The following is a 21,859-nucleotide window of genomic DNA, read 5'->3' as shown; positions in this document are numbered from 1 at the left end:
ACACTGGGGGAAATTGTGCAATTTGAACGCGGTGCAACTTTCGGTATAGTATCATGGAATCGTCAAAAAGTTCGGAAGTTGTTTTGATGAACATTCAGTGTTCTAAATTTAGAGTTTCAAATAAGTCTGTTTTTTATTTATTTGAAAAAATTGTTTACCTAATGTTTAAATTAAAACAAACTTATTCAATTAGTTGCACATAATTTACTACATTTTCAATTCATGTTTTTGTCCACATTGCAATTTTTTGACAATGAACTTTGTCCTAATGGCACTGTTTATGGTGCTGTGTAATCGCGGTCAATATGTGTATTAAATTTCATGGTTTTGTATACTCAACATGAAGATGGCCATTTAGACAGTGGTACTCTCATGGTAGGTTCCCTCAGGGAACCATACGAGTTTTGGCAACATGCTTATCAAAATACTAGAAAAACTAGAAATGAAAATTGACATTGACATAACATAAATCTTTGTCTTATTGGTCATGTGTAACATAACTACCTGTACCTGTTTTCACAAAAATCAAGGAGACAAAAGATAGAAAAAAATCTGGGTAAGTTTTTACTTTAAAAACTTGAACAGTCGATACGTTTATGTCTCCAATTTCAATCAAATAGGACGAGTTTAACAAAAAAGATTTTTTTATGTTTTTTTTTGTTTGTATTTGAGGAACTATTCATTTTTCAATTTGAAAAAGGTAGATAAAAATTAAAAAAAAAAAAACACACCCAAAACCTAACCTAAAATTTCATTTCTTTTTTATTTTTTGGCTTTGAATAATTGGTATTTTTTATAAATTTACATTCTAATACTTACAAATAATGTGACGGATTGTCAAAAGTCATTGATAATTGTGACAAAGCGATTCATGATTAATTTATATTTTAGAGTGTCGCCATTAATTTTATTTGTATTTTTTTATTTGGCTCATATTTGATCCAAATAATTTACAATCGATTTCACAAGTTTTTCCAATAAAATTTTTAATTCTAGTATAGTCATCCCACATATTCGGAAAACCCACAAAATCGGTACACTTTTGTGATAATTTGTCAATAGCATGCCAAAAGCATCTTTTCTGTCGACTCTACTATTTTTAGGACCTTTATTTGAACATTCTCTTGCTATTTCACTAGTGAAAATAGTACTTCTAAAACAAAAAAAAAACTGCATCTCAAGACTATTTCATTCAGAGCAGCAAAACACTGCCTTCAAATGGCCTGTTCCATAATTGTGGAACACCTGAATTTAACTGATATTTTCACACACAAAAGTTATCAAACCATTCATAAAACATTACTAAGCTTGACCAACCATACCACAATGAGTTTTGATGGTTTCAGTGCGTGAAGTCATTATTTTGAGCAGTTCTCTACGTCTTTTTTCTTTAATTTTAATTTTTGTATGTTTTAATCCGGCTGAAACTTTTTTGGTGCCTTTAGTATGCCCAAAGAAGCCATTTTGCATTATTAGTTTGTCCATATAATTTTTCATACAAATTTGGCAGCTGTTCATACAAAAATGATGTATGAAAATTCAAAAATCCGTATCTTTCGAAGAAATTTTTTGATTGATTTGGTGTCTTCGGCAAAGTTGTAGGTATGGATATGACACACGGTAAACTTTTTTTGTGATTTTTAATTGCACTTTTTGTCACTAAAACTTGATTTGCAAAAAAAAACACTTTTTATATTTTTTTTTTAGTTTTTGATATGTTTTGGAGGACATCAAATGCCAACTTTTCAGAAATTTCCAGAATGGGCAAAAAATCTTTGACCGAGTTATAATTTTTTGAATCAATACAGATTTACAGATTTACAGACTAACATTTCAAACGGGCCAAACATTCAATATTAAACCCTTTTGAAATGTTAGTCTCGATTTACATTTTTTGAAAATATTTTTTTCGAAAAGATCGGAAAATTTCACGAATGTTTCATATTTTAACATTGTAAATCGGACCATTAGTTGCTGAGATATCGACATTAGAAAATGGTGGGTTGTTAGGGTGAGACTTAGAAAACATCAATTTTCCTGTTTTTAAACCTTTGCATGGCAATATCTCAGCAACTATGGGTCGTATCAAAAAAGTTCAATAAAGCAAAATATAGAGAATTTTCTCAGCTTTTCAAAAATATTTTTTTCAAAAGTGGGCAAACATGGGCACTATTTTTAAAATATCAATAACTGCGACTATTTTGAAAAAAGTTACATAAAAATGGATATAACTTGAAAACGGTGCACTTTATGAAAATTTCACTGGAGTACTTTTTGTTTGCAAATTCGATTTAACATCGAAAAATGAAGTTGAAAATTTTGTGCGACCAATATTTCGATTTTTTGAAAAAAATCTGTATTGATTCAAAAACTTATAACTCGGTCAAAGATTTTTTTACCATTCTGGAAATTTCTGAATAGTTGGCATTTGATGTACTTTAAAACATATAAAAAATAAAAAAAAGTTAAAAATAGTGTTTTTTGCAAATCAATTTTTTAGTGACAAAAAGTGAAATTAAAAATCACAACATTTTTTTAAACAATGTATCATTTTTTCAATGTAGTCCATATCCATATCTGCAACTTTGCCCAAGACACCAAATCGATCAAAAAATTCCTTCAAAAGATACAGATTTTTGAATTTTCACATATCATTTTTGTATGGACAGCTGCCAAATTTGTATGGAAACTATATGGACAAACTAATGATGCAAAATGGCTTCTTTGGGCATACCGAAGGCACCAAAAAAGTTTCAGCCGGATTAAAAAATACAAAAAAAATCGAATGACCGAAATCTCAGAGAATTGGTCTTTTATAAAAAAAATGTACTCATGGAGAGAACCAAAGTTTGTTTATATCCGTAAGAAAAAAGTGTTCCAAATTTGTGGATTTCAAGGGTCAAAGTTTTTCTTCAAAAACTTGATATAAAAGTTAAAATTTACAGTTTTTCGATACAGCATTGGAATTATCGATTTGATACGATTTTTTGAACATTGGCCTATCTGTAAACTGTTCCAAATATGAGGGATGACTGTAAATAATTATTTTTTGCCCCCAGATTTTATGGACACACTTTGAAGAGGGTGGGGGGAAAGAAATCTCAAACTTCAATAATTACAAAATATTGATTTTGCAATTTGATTTTTTGAGAAAAAAAACTTTATCAATATCTTGCCAATAATTGCCAAAGACATCAAATCGATCAGAAAATTTGTTCAAAAGATATAGATTATTGAATATTTACCTTCTATTTTTATATGAAGACTTGTGATGAGTGAACCAAAGACACAAAATTACATTTTTATTCATAGATAAGGCTACCAACTCTTTCTGAGCAAAAATCCGTATACTTTACCGACATGACACCATGGTATAACAAAAAATGTCAAGGAATTATTTAGATAATTTTGGAATTTGGGAATAAGACATATTTTTGTTAAACGTTTAAAAGTTTACGAAATATCAAGTTTTTTCTAGAGTTTTTATTGGAAAGGTCCTATAAATACAAGCACATCACAAGGTTTTCACAAGCTTTAGAAAGCCTTTTGATCTTTTATTTGATAAATATGTTTAGTAAGGAATTTGAAAAGAACAATTATTGACAATCAAGTTTGAACTGAGGAAAACCCCAAACTGACAGTTAAATAAAAATATCTAATTAGCAAAAGCTTTGACCCAATCAAAAAAGCAATGGATTTTTTAAAAAGTTGTTAAAATTCCGTACAAATCCGTACTATGCGAAAAATTCCGGCCTGTTTAAAATCCGCGGAGAGGGTCGAAAATCCGTACGGTAAGGAAAAAATCCGTACAGTTGGTAGCCTTATTCATAGAGAAGGCCCCCACAAAATTTTGGCCGAACTAAAAAATAACAGACAGATTTCGTAGATAATCCTGTTTTTTTATTTGAATAATTGTGACTGTTTAATTTTTAAAATGACATGATTTTTTGACTTAGGTTGATACTTTAATTCGATCGAAATATTAAGATATTTAATATTTTATTTAAATAAGGCTGGTCCAAATTTTATTGAAATTTTTTTGTCACCCAAAATAAAACATAAAATAAAAGGAATTGTAATTTTGAGGATTTGTGATAAAATGAAAAGAAAAAAATCGTTTTGTTTCGAACTTAATTTGGGTACTTTGGGTACTTCAAGAATTTCTACATTTATCAAAAATCTCCTAAGCTAACAATTTATGTTCATAGGAACAACTTTACCAAAGAGTGCGAAGAGATTCGTCTACCCTGAAAGATGTTACAGAATAGCACAGAATCCTGTTTTATACTTTTGCTGCTTGGTGTACCAACATTTATTTGATTTCATGAAGTCAAAGTAAAATGAAACAGACTTACTATATAAAATAAACAGTAATTACCGAACCATCGCGTAATCAACCCCAGTAAAAATCCAACACCAAATTATGAATCGATTAAACTCAACGCAATAGAGTCACCCCCTTCTCCGGAATGTTTCATATTTGATTAAAGCTAAATTTATGGCCACCATGATAAGCTTTGGAAGCACTTCTCTTTCAATCTTTCTCTCTCTAAATCACACTTGTAATAAATAGCTCGTGAAATTCGATCCATTTAGTGTGTGATAGATTTCAACAAAAAAAAAAACCTAAGCTAACCCTATTTCATTCAGATTAACCTCGATGGGGCGACATCAATAAAAGAAGCAAACCAATTCGAGGAAGTTGATTTCAGTATAAAGTCTGGAGGTTTACCCCCCTCCCTAATTTAATTTGAATAGAACGAAACGGCACGTCGCCGTCATCATCGTCGTAATCGGCGTCGTCGTCAAATTTCACTCCTTCGTTTCTTGATCTGGCTATCTCGCGCGGGTTATAATCAGACGCCAGAACAGAAATGCAGTTTCACTTCGTTGCCCGTTCGTCGTTCTTTTTTCAGTTCGATTCCGAGAAATGGGTGAATCATTGCACCACTGTCGCTGCGGACGCGGTTGAACGCCACGCGTCGCGGTGGTCGGGATTACCTCATAGTCGCTGGTCATTTTGTATGAGAAATTTGAAATTTATTCTCAGGAGCGATTCTCTACGAAATCGGTCTTTTTTCTTCAATTTTATTTTATTTTTTTTTAATCCGACTGAAACTTTTTTGGTGTCTTCGGTATGCCCAAAGAAGCCATTTTGCATCATTAGTTTGTCCATATAGTTTCCATACAAATTTGGCAGCTGTCCATACAAAAATGATATGTGAAAATTCAAAAATCTGTATCTTTTGAAGAAATTTTTTGATCGATTTGGTGTCTTGGGCAAAGTTGTAGGTATGGATATAGACAACACTAAAAAAAATGATACAAGGTAAACAATTTTTTGGTGATTTTTCATTTAACTTACTGTCACTAAAACTTGATTTGCAAAAAAAACACTATTTTTATTTTTTGATATGTTGTATAGGGCATCAAACGCCAACTTTTCAGAAATTTGCAGCTTGTGCAAAAAATCTTTGAGCGAGTTATGAATTTTTGAATCAATACTGATTTTTTTTTTTAAATTCGAAATATTGGTCGCAAAAATTTTTCAACTTTATTTTTTGATGTAAAATCAAATTTGCAATCAAAAACTACATTAGTGAAATTTTCATAAAGTGCACCGTTTTCAAGTTAAATCCATTTTCAGGTAACTTTTTTGAAAATAGTCGCAGTTAAAAATATATTATATATTGAATATATAATATATATATATTTAAAATATATTATAACACGTTTGTTTTTGTCAAATAGGGAGTTTTTTGAAGTTTTTGTAAATATTTAATTTTGGGACCACTGCACAGTGGTCCAGATCGCAAAATTAGGTGGAAAATGGATTTTCCGTAAAGCGACCATCCATAAACCACGTGGACACTTTAGGGGGGCGGGGGGTATGGCGATTGTCCACGATCCATACAAAAAAGATTTTTTTTGTATGGAAAATTGTCCACGAGGAGGGGGTGGGGTTGAGATTTCCAAAAAAGTGTCCACATGGTTTGTGGATGGTCCCAAAATGATGAAGTTTTTGAGCTTTGGTGTCTTCAGAAGAGTTGTTGCATATGGAAAGGGGCAACTTTTGGTTTGGTTGGAAATTAGGGTGGTTCACTATTAGGGTGATTTTGAAAATCTAACTTTTCAAGAATATTTTTGTGAATTTTTTTGTCTTGTAGAAAGTTGTTGGGCTTGCAAATCCAAGCAACTTTGTCAAAGACACCAAAATTTTATCTCGTAATCACGCCTTCTACGATCAAATTTATAGAAAGAATCTGAGCAAACCTTCCAAAATCAATTTTTTGAACGTTAAGTTTTAGAGAAAAGTGGTATTCGGGGCACTTTTAGAGCTCTAAAAAACAAAAACATTTTTATTTCTTGACAAGTCAATTTGGACTTAAGGGTCAAAAAATACAGCGATTTTAAGTTAAAAAAGATGCAAATTTAAAACTTAATTATCTCGAAAAGGCGCAAGCCAAATTTTAAGTGCCAGGTGGCATTAGAAAGAGGAGATCTAGCACTACAAACGCTGAAAAAATCTCAGAGGTGTTTTTCTTTAAACTCGACATATCGCCATTTGAAAAAGTCTAATTTTCAAGGGAAACCCTTATGGGGCCACCCTAACGAATTTCGAAAATTGTCCAAATATATGTTTTCCATGTAATTTTGGCCGCTGAATCTGAATCTGTCCTCAGAATTGACCCAAATTGTCGAAAAATTGGTTTTTGGTCATATTTTGGGTTTAAATGATAATTTTACATGGAAACTCAAAATATGACCAAAAATCGATTTTTCGACAAATTCCTAAAAAAAACTTCAAAAAGCGAATCAATTATTATTTTCGTTATAATTTCGATATTTATTTTTTAAATTGGCAAACGTATAGTTTTCGTTACTTCGTTTCAACGGGAAATGACTAAAAGTTAAAAATTACTGAATTCAAAATTTGGTTCTTAATTTTATTTCATTTTATTATAAATCAAAGAACGCTTCAAACAGTTATACAGAAAACAGAAAACAGTTATAATTCTGACAAAGCATGTAGAAAAATATCTAGGAATTTGTTTAAAAAATGGTTTCACCAAGTTCTCTTTTTATTTTGTAAATTTTGAGATCGAAATTTTAAATCAATCAACATTGATCTAGTTGTCAGTATTAAACCGTTTTTTGCAATGATTTTTTTAACGATTTTTATAACTTATTTTATGCGAAATTTTTGATGAGCCAAATTCTTCAAACATATTTGCAATAACTTAAATTTAATCTATAAATCATTTTTTTTGTACATTTGGGTCCTAAAATGAAGCTTAGATTGCTGATATTATTGTTTACAGCTATAAAGCTTATTTTTCTGAGTACAATGACCCTTTGTACGGCCACAAAAAGTTTAAAATGGATTTTTAAATCAATTTTGAAAAATTAACCTCGCGGTCCTTCTTGACAGAATAGCTCCTACTTGACAGCACTTTCGAAGGGGGTGTACCCCATTTGGCATAATGGACATTTGGCATAACGGGTTTTCAAGAAGGACGTTTGGCATAATTGGTCCAAGACATTAGGGACGTTTGGCATAATGGACGTTTGGCATAACTCGTTCTAAAACAATCAAGGACGTTTGGCATAATGGACATTTGGCATAATAAACGTTTGGCGTGATGGACGTTGGGCATAATTATTACTAGATTATTTTTGTTTTATTTTTCCCCAATAGTAAATAGTTTCCTTTTTTAATAATTCAATAATAACATCAAAATGAAATTTTGATATTATTATTGAAAATTTAGTTTAAAGAAGGAAATATCTATTGTAAGTTTTACATTTTTTCCCAATCAATATAATTAGCAATGATTTTTTTTAAATAAAATTTTCTCTTGTTTTATATGAAATTCAACTTAAAGATGAAAAAACCTCTTCAAATCTTTGACAACTAAGCTGTTATAATGTAATTTTCCCTTCTTTTGATCATAATTAAACTTGAAGAAGGAAAAATCTCTAAATAAATTCACATGTTTCCCTTATTTTTTCGAATTAAATCTAAATAACCCAGAACTGGACAGCACTCGTCCGACAAGAGAGTAGCGGTAAGATTTACAGACACAGAGTACACAGTTGTAGATGACCGAGAAAATTATGCCATCGAGTCCATTTCATGGAAAAGTTCATCCATCAAAACAAAATGTGTAGTCTACGGGAATTGAACCAGCGACCTTTTTTTTTTTTTTTTTTTTTTTTGGGAGGGTGATCCAGCCGCACATCGTTGATGTTGAAACCTCTAAACTGGGCCCTCGTCCTGTCACGTCCGTCAGTAGTCTTGTCGTACATTACAACTAGAACCAGATCTGCCAATGAATTAGTACACTTCGACCAAATAAACACTGACGCTGTATGGATCTGACTCTACAATAAATGCACAGTTGTGTGTTATTCATAAGTCCAAAAAGTTCAATTATTCATATAAGTCCAAATATTCATTTGCGGATAACTACCTAACTTGAATTGAATACAAGATTTAAAGTAACCTATCCAAAAGCTACTCTTATCTCAAATCCCCGACATTTTAATTAATAGCCAAAAAATCTAGAACGTTTCTTTTAAAACCTGTCTGGCTTCTTTTAAAAAAACAAAAACAATAGATTAACAGTTCATATTTTACAAGTCGTGAATTGAAAAAGAGACGACCATTTGATCGTCAGAATTCCAGTAGATCCTCGATTCGCAACAATGATCGATACAATCATAATCCGACAACCGTTAGTTTAACAGATCAACGAATTTGGTCCGATATCATTTCACTATTGATTGATCGAGACTCTATGGAAATTTTGACAAATCAGAATGGTTTTTATGCTACTTGAATGAAAATCACCGATTCTGATAGAATTACTAAATTCACTATTACTAATTTTGTCACTAAATAACTAAAGGCAAAATATAAAAAGTTGATATTTATAGTTAAAATCCTAAATTCTACAAAAAACTATTTTTTTTTTAAACCCGCATCCTAACCCACATTAAGATAGGGAAAAATCACATATGTAGCGTTTCATTGTACAAATGTGATATTTCCACTATCGGAGAACCTCCTGGTCTCGATGACAGCTTACCGGCCATCGATTAAGCCCTGAGACTACGTCAAAGTGGGTTCTCGTAGCATGAAGTGGTGTCCATGTGTAAAAATGGAAGCTTCAGCGATATACTGAAAACTTCGATTTTAATTCCACATCGGATCAAATCATACTCTTTGCCAAACAAGCATCAAACCTATGATACTCATTATGACAAAGCCCAGGGGGGAATTGAACCAGCGACCTTTAATAGAATAACTCAATGACTGAACTGCCTTGGCCACCACAGCTTGGTGACACAAGGGTAGTCAGATGTCGATGTATGACTCTTGTTGCAGATTTACTGTTTTTATTAATTAATGAAATTGATTGTTTTGCAGGTGTGAGTAGGTAACATTATTCTATCGAGTTTAGCATTTTGCTCTCTATAAATGTTGATGGAACTATAATCTCAACCCTGTATTTTGGGTGAAGGGATGTCGATTAAGCCTTTCTTTAAATATTTTGCAATAATGTTTTTTTATGCAATTTTCCCATCTTTTTTATATTCAACTTGAAGAAGGGAGATTCTCTTATAGATGTCCTCATTTTTGTACATTTTTTGTCTGTGCTTTATTTTTTTTGTTTTTACAATTTTACTTCTTGTATTTAGTCAAAACTTATCTTAAAGAAGTGACAATTGTTAAAAAATTGAATTGAGGTAGGTGAAAAACATAAAAATAATGCGATTTTCAAACATTTAAAGAGTGGCAAAATGTGAATCTTTCAAGAGACTTTTCCTACTATAGTTGATTTTATATACAAGAAGGGAACAAACTCAATTGTCAAATATTCCAAAAGTATTTTTTTAGAGATTTTCCCTTCTAAAAGTTGAATTTAAAATAAAAGAAGGGAAAGTTTCATAGCTTTCATAACTCATTTGTAACATATTTAAAGAAAAAAAATGCACATTCCCAATTTAGGTTGAACATTAAAGAAGGGAAAATTGCATAAAAAACAATAATTTCAAAATATTGACCAAAAAACACAAACTGAGCATCTTTTGAGAGATTATGCCTTCTTTTCGTTTTAAAATAAAAGGAAAGAAAATTGCTTTAAAAATCTTAATTACATTTCTTTAAAGAAGAGCAAAATGTATATACATTCTTTAGGTTAAATTCAAAAAAGGTGGGAAAATAGTATAAAATCTGTATTGCAAAATATTTAAAGACTGGCAAAACTTACATCTCTTTGTTAGTTGAATTTAAAATAAAAGAAGGAAAAATTTAATACAAAAAATTAGCAGCAAAGTATTTCAAATGGAGAAAAATCTTAATATTATATAGACTCTTTCTAAAAAAATAAAAAAAATATGAAAAAATGCATTTAAAGCTTTTTTAAGAAATATTCTAAAAAGGGGAAAAATCACATCTATTGAAAGAAAATAGATACTTGATTTTTTGAAAAAAATCTTTTAAAGTAAAATGATCTGTTTAGAAAATAGGAAAAAAGCTATAAGTTATTATTCTTTACAAAAAATAAATACTAATTTAACAAAACAAAAAATAAGTAAGCCAAACGTCCTTGATGGTTTTTGAACGAGTTATGACAAACGTCCATTATGCCAAATGTCCACTATGCCAAACGTCCCTGATGTCTTGGACCAATTATGCCAAACGTCCTTCTTGAAAACCCGTTATGCCAAATGTCCATTATGCCAAATGGGGTACACCCTTTCCAAGGGGACTATAGTTGATCCATCGAAAAAATGTTGTATTGTCAATATTTGTTTGCATTAAAATGAAAAAAAGTGATCAGAAATGGTTTTTAATTGTGTTTTTTACCGTTTTACATAAAAATTGGCATATGGCTTTAGTACCCAATTTCAAGATTTTGTACATGTTTTGAAAACTTAAAAAAGTTTTTTTTTTCATTTTTCATTCAGTACGTACAACCATTGGATTTCATTCGATATTTCTAGAGTTTTTTTTGAAAAGGTCCTATAAACATAATATGTTATGAAGCACTAAATTAAAAGGGCCAAACATTCAAAATAACGCACTTTTGAATTGTTAGTTTTTATTAAAAAAAATATTGTTTCCAAAAAAGATCGGAAAATTTCACGAATGTTTCCAGGATCGAGGGACACAAACTACAAAAAATATTTGCTCGGACTAACTAACACTTGACTTTTTTGTTTATGAAAGCATTTTTGAGTTTTTGTTATTCTTTACCATACTGACAAAAACTTTGAATAAAATTTGTACCAGCCTTAAGTAATATGCGCTATTTTAAATTTCGTTGTATTTGTTGGTTGAAAAAAGTCAAATACTAAAATCGAAGAGCTTTTTTACCGCGAATAAAACAACAATAATACAAATTATACCTGGTACAAAGAAAAGCAGGTCGACGGATTGCCCCAAAGATAAGACAACAAACACTCTTCAACCTCCAACACTCCTAGCTCCTTCAACTTGAGCAAATGCCGTGCCGCCGTGTTTATCTACCTACAGAAAGAGGTTCGTTTCCGCAGCAAAACCCAACCGGAAGCAACATTGTTATCCGAGCATTCGTTGGTGAAGGTTGTCTGAATCAACATGACTCGTCGCGTCCCGGCGCAAAACGCCGGCAATATTGCCCTACCTGCGGCTCAAGCAGGCAAAAAAGTTGGAATTTCCAAAAGGAAGGTTGAGGCCTCAACTGATGGCCAAAAACCGGGAATTTCCAAAAGGAAGGTGCTTTTGGAAGTGACATCGAACAGCAAAAAGACGAAAAAGAGCGACGGTACTGTACCGATGGATGAGGAGGAGGAGAACTCTTCATCGCACGAGGAGCAGCTTTTGAAGAACAACAAGTTCGCTGGACTGCCTGACGAGGACCAGGTAGCGGAAGCAAAGGAGAATGAAGTGAAACAGCGAAAGGAGAAACTGCCTCCTTTTTATGTGAGGCAATCAGCAGCAACGATCGACTTTCGTGCGGGGCTGGTTGAACTCATCAAGTCTGGGAAAGTCCAAGGCAACATTCGTCTGTGTCAGGACGGATTTAAGGTGCTGGTGCAATCCAGGCAGCACTATCAACTGGTCAAGGATTACTTGACCGAAAACGAGGCGGAGTACTTTACCCATGATGTCGTCATGGATAAGCCGTTCAAAATCGTCGTCAGAGGTCTGTACGACATGCCAGTGGAGGAATTAGCTGCCGAGCTAAAAGTTTTGAAACTGGATGTGTTGGCCGTGCACAAAATGAGCCGACGCAACAAAGACATCAAGTACCGTGACCAGCTCTACCTGCTGCATTTGGCTAAGGGATCGACGACGCTTCCTGAGCTGAAGGCAATTCGAGCGGTTTTCAACATTATCGTGTCGTGGGAGCGATACCGACCAGTGCATCGTGACGTCACACAATGCTTCAACTGCCTGGGTTTCGGGCACGGAGGTAAGAACTGCCACCTGAAGCGTCGTTGCGCCAAATGTGGTACCGATGCGCACATCACATCCCAGTGCATCCAAGATTCGCTGGTGAAGTGCCTCAACTGCAACGGTGAGCACTCGTCAACCGACCGAAAGTGCCCCAAGAGAGCTGAGTTCGTGAAAATTCGGCAGCAAGCATCGACGAAGAATCAGCCTCAGCGTCGTAGAACTCCTCCAGCCCTGGTGGAGCAAAATTTTCCACCTCTTCAACCGCGACGCCAGGTCCCGAACTTGGCACCGTTGCCGTTGGATCCCAGGAAGAGAGCTGAGATGAATCATCCACGGCCGGGTTCCAGCCAGGAGCCGAGACCGCCACCACCGGGCTTCAGCCAGGAGCCAAGACCAACCCAAGAACCAGCAGTTGAGGAAAATGGTAATGATCTTTACACCTCAACCGAACTCCTCAATATTTTCAAACAGATGTCCGCTGCACTGCGTGGATGCAAAACCAAGACCCAGCAGATTGAAGTGCTGACCTCGTTCGTCATCCAGTATGGATCGTAGGTCCCTCAAGCTGCTGAATTGGAACGCTTGCTCCATTAGGAGGAAGAACTTAGAGCTGGTGGATTTTCTTCGCGAGAAGGAGATCGACGTAGCTGCCATCACGGAAACTCATCTGAAGCCCGGTGAAAAAGTTTATCTGCAAAACTACAAGATCGCGACGCAGCTCGATAGGACCACCTCTGGAGGAGGAGGTGTGCTTGTCGCTGTTCATCGTGATCTCAAGCCACGCCGGCTGCCACACTTTAAGCTGGACATCATCGAGGCCGTTGGAGTGGAAATTCCCACTTCGGTTGGCCCAGTACTCTTCATTGCTGCATACTGTCCACGTCAGGTGAATTCCAGAGATGGTTCAGCAGCAAAACTGAAGAGCGATATCCAGAAGCTGACACGGCGGAGCGCAAAGTACATCATCGCTGGTGACCTCAACGCGAAGCATGAAGTTTGGGGCAACAGCAGGAGGAATCGGAACGGAGTGATTCTGCACAACGATCTGCAAAACGGATACTACAACGTTGTGAGTCCGGATCGTCCAACGAGGGTGGCTCGGTCTGGGAATCACTCAATCATCGACTTCTTCATTACCAATATGGCTGAGAACGTGGCTCATCCTGAGGTGTTTGAAGAGTTGAGTTCTGATCACTATCCGGTGGTTGTGGAGGTTGGAGCTTCCGTTACTCCGCAGCGGCAACCAACCCGGAAAGATTACCACAACGTTGACTGGCAGCAGTTTCAGCAAGTGGTCGACAGCAACATCGACTATGATCAACACCCGGAAACTTCTGCTGATATTGATCGTTCGCTGGAGGTGATCCAGCAGGCTATCAACCAAGCAGAGGCTGCCAACGTTCGGGAGGTTCCTGTTAATTTTAAGGTAACTGATATTGACGTAGATACTAAACACTTGATTAGACTTAGGAATGTTTATAGGAGACAATATCAACGGACTGGGGACTATGACAAAAGATTTCAGTTAACAATTTGAACAAAATCATACAAGACCGACTTGACAATATCAGAAATCAAGAATTTTCAAAACATGTAAGCCAGCTTGGGAATTATTCAAAACCATTTTGGAAACTTTCAAAAGTTCTTAAAAACAAACCAAAGCCTATTCCTCCTCTTATTGTTGAGGATTCTCCTTTGATTACATCCGAGGAAAAGGCAAATGCACTTGGGCTTCATTTTGTTAGTTCACATAATCTTGGCGCTTCCATGACCAGCCGTAAAGAAACATCAGTTGCCAATAGTATTTCAACAATCAATGACTCTACCTTTGAATTTCCTGCAGATTCCCATGTTTCTGGTGAGGAAGTCAAAGTTGCAGTTAAACAAATGAAAAATATGAAAGCTCCTGGCTTTGATAACATTTTAATCTAGTGTTGAAAAAACAGAGTGATCAGTTCTTTCAACATCTAGCCAATATTTTCAATAAATGTTTGCAACTTGGTTACTTCCCCACCAATTGGAAGCTGGGCAAAGTCATACCAATTTTGAAGCCTCAAAAGATCCAACATCGCCAACAAGTTATCGTCCCATTAGTCTTTTGAGTAGTCTGTCCAAACTCTTTGAGAAGGTCATCTATTCAAGGCTTTTGGATTTTACCAACGATAATAATATAATTTTGAATGAGCAGTTTGGCTTCCGAAAGGGGCATAATACTGCTCATCAGCTTACGAGAGTAACTAAAATCATCAAGCAGAACAAGCTTGAGTCTAAATCAACTGCTATGGCTTTGTTGGATGTTGAGAAGGCTTTTGACAATGTTTGGCATGATGGTTTGATACATAAACTGTATTTATACGGTTTTCCAATGTATCTTATCAAAATTATCCAGCACTATCTTTCGGAGAGATCGTTCAGGGTTTTTCTGAATGGGATTGCTTCTGGATTATTCAACATTGATGCTGGGGTTCCCAAGGAAGTATTCTTGGCCCACTTCTGTACAATATTTTTACATCTGATTTGCCTACTCTTCCTGGTAATGGTGTGTTGTCACTTTTTGCTGATGACACTGCCGTTATTTATAAGGGTAAAATAACCAGATATTTAGTTGGCCGTCTTCAGAAGGGTCTTGACGTTCTTTCCGAATACTTTGGCGACTGGAAAATTCGCATAAATGCAGCCAAAACTCAAACCATCATTTTTCCACTTTCCAAATCGGCCAGATTTGTCCCAAAGGATGATGTTTTGATTAAAATGAATGATGTTTCGATACCCTGGTCAAAGGAAGTTGTCTATTTAGGTCTCATACTTGACTCGAAACTTTTGTTTCGGCAGCATGTAGATAAAATATTGAACAAGTGCAGCATTCTCATCAGGTGTTTGTATCCTTTAATTAACAGAAAATCAAAGCTATCTTTGAAAAATAAGTTAGCAGTTTACAAACAAATAATTTACCCCGTTATTGAGTATGCAGTACCTGTTTGGGAGTGTTGCGCTAGAACTCATAAATTGAAGCTCCAGCGTGTCCAAAACAAGGTACTCAAAATGGTTTTGAATGTTCCTGGCTGGACAAGATCAAGTGAGGTTCATGAATTAGCAGAAGTAAAAATGTTGGATCAGAAGATTCAAGAAAAATGTTTGAAATTCAGGGAAAAATGTGCTATATCTGAATACCCCTTGATTCAAGGATTGGTTTAGTTTATGGTAAGATTAAGTTAGTTTTAGGTTAGGTTATGTTCTCTTAAATTTATTTATTTTTTTTTTCCTCATTGTACCTAGTGTTACAAAAATGATAAATCATATACTTTTAAAGTTAAGAAAATGAACAGTGTTTAAATCACGAAAAGCAAACTAAAGCTGAAGAGCCACAGCTGACCACTTATTATGTAAACCAAATGTAATTATTATAAAAAAGATTCAATAAAGTATATTTAATTAAAAAAAAAAAAAAATCAACCGGAAGCAACCAACCCGCGGGGCGGAGGAAAAGCAAAATTAGATTAACCACCGCCAACGCGTTCCTCCACACAAAAGTCCTTGTCCGACGTGGAGAGAGGCCGCGTAGGCGTAGGGCGTGTGGTCGGGGTCGTTTCCGCTGCGGCAGCGTAGGTTGGGCCGAATCTGGATCGATATTTCGTCCTTTTTTTGAGGAGGCAATTTACTTAATGGGATGAGGAAGCTGATTTTTATATTTGGCTTACCGTTTAGAGCTAGATGATAAGGTTGGTCTCGTTTTCGGACAATCCGGAGCAAATCCTTTATTCCGAGAGCAAAAAAGTAGCGCAGGTAGCCGCTTCAAGTGGTTCCAAGTGGCACTTTTGTTTGTTTTGTAGCCGCTGCCGTCTCGGGTGTCAACTTTCGGGGGACACTCTTTTTTCCTTCACTCCCTCTTTTCCGTTAATTTATTTTCCTTTTCGATTTTCGACACTTTTGGCTAGAGGAAAGAAAAAATCTCAGCCCAGCACCAGATGAAACAGATCAAAACAGACACACGTACAGGGGCAACAGCAGCCAGACAAGGAGGTCCGCACCAGAACGCTTCTCTTTCTTCCAACGGGAACGGACAGAACCAAAATCTTTTTTTTTTGTTCTCCTTCAAAAGCAGCAGCACAGGATGTAGCGAAAAGCACCGAAAAATGGCACCGATTCCCGTCCCACCGCCGTAACTTCACCAAATCGTGATGGCCGGAACGATTGCGCGTCCGCGGGGACCGGTTTCGGAACGCGAAGCGAAAGATTTCGGGCGGATTTAAGCGGAAAAAGTGCGCGAGGACCACCGACCGACACTCGAAACCGCGGATGGAAGGAGGATTAAAACGATGAAAGTAAAGATGATGCAGAGAGGAGGAGAAAGAGGAAAGAGGAAAAGTGACAGATGTTGCCGCGCCGTGCTGCCAGTTGTACAAACAATGAGGGGTGTTGGAAAGTGTGCAGAATCGGCTGATTTTTTTTAAATTGGGTACTAAAGCCCTATGTAAATTTTTATGTACAACGGTAAAAAACACGATCAAAAACCATTTCTGATCACTTTTTTTTATTTTAATGCAAAAAAAAATAATGACAAGACAACATTTTTTCGTTGGATCAACTATGGTCCCCTTGAAACGAGCTGTCAAGTAGGAGCTTTTCTGTCAAGAAGGACCGCGAGGTTAATTTTTCAAAATTGATTTAAAAATCCATTTTAAACTCTTTGTGGTCGTACAAAGGGTCATTGTACTCAGAAAAATAAGCTTTATCGCTGTAAACAATAATATTAGAAATCTAAGCTTCATTTTAGGACCCAATTCTGGAGTTTTTTTTTTTAAATGATCCAATAAACCAAATTTCTAGTTTTTGCTTTTTGGGTGTTTTTGAAACCGCCTTTAGTCAGGAGTATTAAAAAATACCCAAAAAGCAAAAACTGAAAATTTGGTTTATTGGACCTTTTAAAAAAAAAAACTCCAGAATTGGGTCCTAAAATGAAGCTGATATTATTGTTTCCAGCGATAAAGCTTATTTTTCTGAGTACAATGACCCTTGGTATGACCACAAAGAGTTTAAAATGGATTTTTAAATCAATTTTGAAAATTTAACCTCGTGGTCCTTCTTGACAGAAAGGCTCCTACTTGACAGCTCCGTTCCAAGGGGACCATAGTTGATCCATCGAAAAAATGTTGTCTTGTCATTTTTTTTTTGCATTAAAATGAATAAAAAAGTGATCAGAAATGGTTTTTAATCGTGTTTTTTACCGTTGTACATAAAAATTGGCATATGGCTTTAGTACCCAATTAGGTACTAAACTGCCCATGTTCACATAAATGTCCCATATGCAAAAACAGCAAGCTGAGAAAAACGCATTTGAAGTTTGTCCCACACATAAGGTTACGTGTTAAGTTTTCACGAAAAAACTGGATTTCCTCCTGATTTCTAGAACAAAGTATTGGATGTTATAGGCTTTTCTGAAAGATCTCGCGATTCTGAACAAAACTGCATCACTAACTCAAAACCGATGATAATGCATATTGGACATTTATGCGATCAGGGGCAGTAAAGCCCTATGTAAATTTTTATGTGCAACGGTAAAAAACACGATTAAAAACCATTTCTGATCCCTTTTTTTCACTTTATTGCAAATTTTTTTTTTACTAGACAACATTTTTTCAATGGATCAACTATGGTCCCCTTGGAACGAGCTGTCAAGTTGGAGCTTTTCTGTCAAGAAGGACCGCGAGGTTAATTTTTCAAAATTGATTTAAAAATCCATTTTAAACTCTTTGTGGTCGTACAAAGGGTCATTGTACTCAGAAAAATAAGCTTTATCGCTGTAAACAATAATATCAGCAATCTAAGCTTCATTTTAGGACCCAATTAAAGAAATCGAATTACATTTTCATAACAATGGTGGAGAAAATTCTAAAATACTAAAATTCTAAATCTCTTAACTCTTTAATTTTTAATTCCTAAATTCTTAAAGTCTGAAAGTCTTACATTCTTAAATACCTAGTTTAAAATTAAAAATAACTAAAAAAAAAATCTTTTTGCAAGAATTAAATGAAAAACAAAGTACCGGATTGGACTTGGGATTAGAGTGGTAGAAATGCAAATCGTTATACAAAAAAAGCTTGAATAGAAGTCAAGCAAAACAATGAAAATGGGCCAAAGTCAAAGTGTAAACAAAGAGTATGTCCTGCTCGTTCTTAAAGTAAACAGTCAGTGGATGTAAGCAGGACAGACTGTTTGTTTACACTTCGGTTTGAAGTTTCTACAGCGATAATCGAATCATTTACTTTTTAAATCGAAACTTTTGAGGCAAATTTAAGTTCCTCAACCTGTAATTTGTTGGATTTAACCCGTTTGCTTTCCAATATGTACGTTACAAAATAAATTGAAAAAGAATCGCCACAGACAGTTGTTTGTGGTATCGCAATCACGATTCCAAAGCAATTTTAGATTTTATATATTTAAAATTGATGAGTTTTTGAATAAAGAATTTCGAACTCTAAAAATTTCATTAACTAAATTTCGGTAAACTATTTGCAGATTTTTTGTAATTTCTAGAAATTGAATTGTAAACATTTAACGCAACCGATAATCTGTAAAAAAATGGACATTAAGTTGAATTTTTACAACCGATTTATTAGTAATACGCAACGAGTTCATCAAATTTTCGGTAAAATTAATGTTTACAAATGAAATAGTTTTTTTTATATTTTTTTACCAATTTCAGTACAAAATTCTAAATGTGTATGAAAAATTAAATTTATGAAATTTAATTTATGATTTTTGAAATTATTGAATTTTTAAATTTATTATTTTAAAAGTTTTTACATTTTTAAATTTATGATTTATGAATTTTGAAGTTTTGGAATTTTTGCATTTATAAATTTTTAAATTTAAGAATTTTTCAATTTATGAATTTTAGAATTGAAGAATTTTTTAATTGATGCATTTTTAAATTAAACAATGTTCATATTTATGAATTTTGAAATTTATGAATGTATAAATTTATGAGTTTTGAAATACACTCAACCCCCGGTGGTTGGTCACTTTTTCGTTTGACACTTTTTTAGTTTGAACCCCGTTGGTTGGTCAAAGTCAAACTAAAAAGTGACGAACTGTCACTTTTTACACGGAGCTTACGCACACTTTCAAAACAAACGTGTGTTAGTATTTGTGAACTCCGTGTAAAAAGGGTGTCAAACTAAAAAGTGACCCCGTTCGTTTAACAACAGTTGGTGTCAAACCATCGGGGTTTGAGTGTAATGAATTTTTAAATCGATAAATTTTTAAATTTGTGATTTTATTATTTGAAAAATTTTGAATTTTGAAATTAATGATTTTTTAAATTTATTAATTTTGAATTCATGAATTTTAAAGTTATGAATTTTAAATTATAGAATTTTTCAGCTCATAAATTTTTATATTATTTTTTTTTAAATTTATGAAATTTAAATTTAAAAATGATAATATGTTTATTTGTTTTATTTTATGAATTTTCAAATTTATGATTTTTTTAATATCTGATTTTTTAAATTTATGATTTTTTTTTATTTTATGAATTTTTAAATTTATGATTTTTTTTATTTTCTGAATTTTCAAATTTATGAATTTTTCAATTTATAAATTTTTAAATTAAAGAATTTTTTAATTAATGAATTTTAATTTTTTTTTGATGTAACAATTATTGAATTTTTAAATTCATTTATTTTTAAACATATCTGGAGTTTTTTTTGAAAAGGACCAATAAACCAAATTTTCAGTTTTTGCTTTTTGGGTGTTTTTGAATGCCCCTGACTCAAGGCGGTTCTAAAAACACCCAAAAAGCAAAAACTGGAAATTTGGTTTATTGGAACTTTAAAAAAAAAACTCCAGATATCAATTCTTAATTGTTTGAATTTTTAATTTTAAAAATGATGAAATTAATGATTTTTGAAATTTACGTTTTTTTTAATTTATAAATTTTTAAATTTGTGATTTTTAATTATGAATTTTTAATTAAAGAATTTTTCAATTCATAAATTTTTAAATAATTTTTTTTCAATTCATGATTTTTAAATTTAAAAATGATAAGATGTATAATTTTTTTATTTTATGAATTTTTAATTTTATGTTTTTTTAAATTTCTGAATTTTTTAATTTTTTTATTTCTAATTCGTGAATTCTAAAATTTAATTTTTTTTAAATTTATGATTTTTCAAATTTATGATTTTTAAATTTCTGAATTACGAAATCCATGAATTTTTTGATTAATGTCAAATTAATGTTGTTTAAAACTTATGAATATTTTAATTTCTAATCAAAAATCAAATTATCGCTCTACAGCATTGCCTTGGGATCAAACCCAGGCCGACTGGGTGAGAGGCAACCACGCTTACCCCTACACCACGGGTCCACGGCAATATTTATTTATGATACTTATTTTTTTTTTCATAAATGTTCGCTAATTCGAACGGAACTGCACTTGAATCAGTGAATCAGAATTCAATAATTGAACAAATTGAATTCAATAATTGAGCTACAAAATTAAAAAGTCAAGCAAAACAATGTAAATGGGCCAATGTTGAATACTTGAGTTTTTTAAAAGGTCCTATAAGCTATTGTGTTGATGTTAATTGCAATTTGTTGTTTTATTGGTTAAGATAGCCTGTTGTTATAAACTGAGCACCAGGTCAAGGATTTGGATTGATATTGATGTTTACGTAAGGATCGAGCAAGATACACTCAAAGCCCGACCATGGTAGTTCTAAAAACATTTGCTAAAAATGCTGTTTATTAAAATAATAGCGGATTTTCGGTAAAAGTAAATGCAAATATGGTAAAATGTACCATGCATCCTCAAAACTGCATGGTAGCAACTACAAAATCATTATGATTCTCTCCATATTAGAGTTTTAATAGTACCATGCGCCCCTTGACATATGGTACGTTCGTTTGAGGGCTAGTTCCGCACTGAGTGCCGCACTCAGAGCTGTCAAAGTGTTTGTTTGAAGAAACTCGCGCTAGTTCCGCACGAGTTTCGCCGCCATCTTGGAACTGAAACTCTAGTGCCGCACTCGATATTTTTTCAGTTTCATGCGAGTTCCATGCACACTGAAAAAGAATGTTCGTTTGAACCAAAACTGGCACCGACGAGTGTGGCACTCAGTGCCGCACTGGCTGTTCAAACGAACGTACGTAAAATTAAAATCTGGAGTTTTTTTTGAAAAGGTTCAATAAACCAAATTTCCAGTTTTTGCTTTTTTGGTGTTTTTAAAACTGCCTTGAGTGATGGCCTATCTACAATCACTTAGCTTAGAACATCTAAGTAAAGTAGTTACTTAGGAAAGTCTGCAACTTACGTTCGTCATCCACAATCAACTTAGAAAACTTGCTGGGCTGATATACGTTGCTATGCAGTTGTTTGTTTACCTTTGATATGGAAACGTCAACTTA

At 33.8% G+C, this 21,859-nt stretch overlaps 1 protein-coding gene across 1 annotated transcript in view; it reads right to left on the bottom strand.

Moving 5' to 3' along the window:
• The window catches only part of LOC6035309 (tyrosine-protein phosphatase non-receptor type 4), a 41,011-nt gene extending 24,229 nt beyond the window's left edge, over positions 1-16,782 (bottom strand). Inside the window, exon 1 of the mRNA XM_038262168.1 lies at positions 16,150-16,782. The gene's annotated coding sequence lies outside the window, so the exon portion shown is untranslated. The remainder of the gene's footprint in view (positions 1-16,149) is intronic.
• Between the last annotated feature and the right edge of the window lie 5,077 nt (positions 16,783-21,859).

Source organism: Culex quinquefasciatus, chromosome 3 (genome assembly GCF_015732765.1).
Source record: "Culex quinquefasciatus strain JHB chromosome 3, VPISU_Cqui_1.0_pri_paternal, whole genome shotgun sequence".
Classification (NCBI taxonomy): Eukaryota; Metazoa; Arthropoda; class Insecta; order Diptera; family Culicidae; genus Culex; species Culex quinquefasciatus.
Note: the sequence above shows the minus strand (reverse complement) of the source record. Positions and strands in the feature narration are given on the sequence as shown.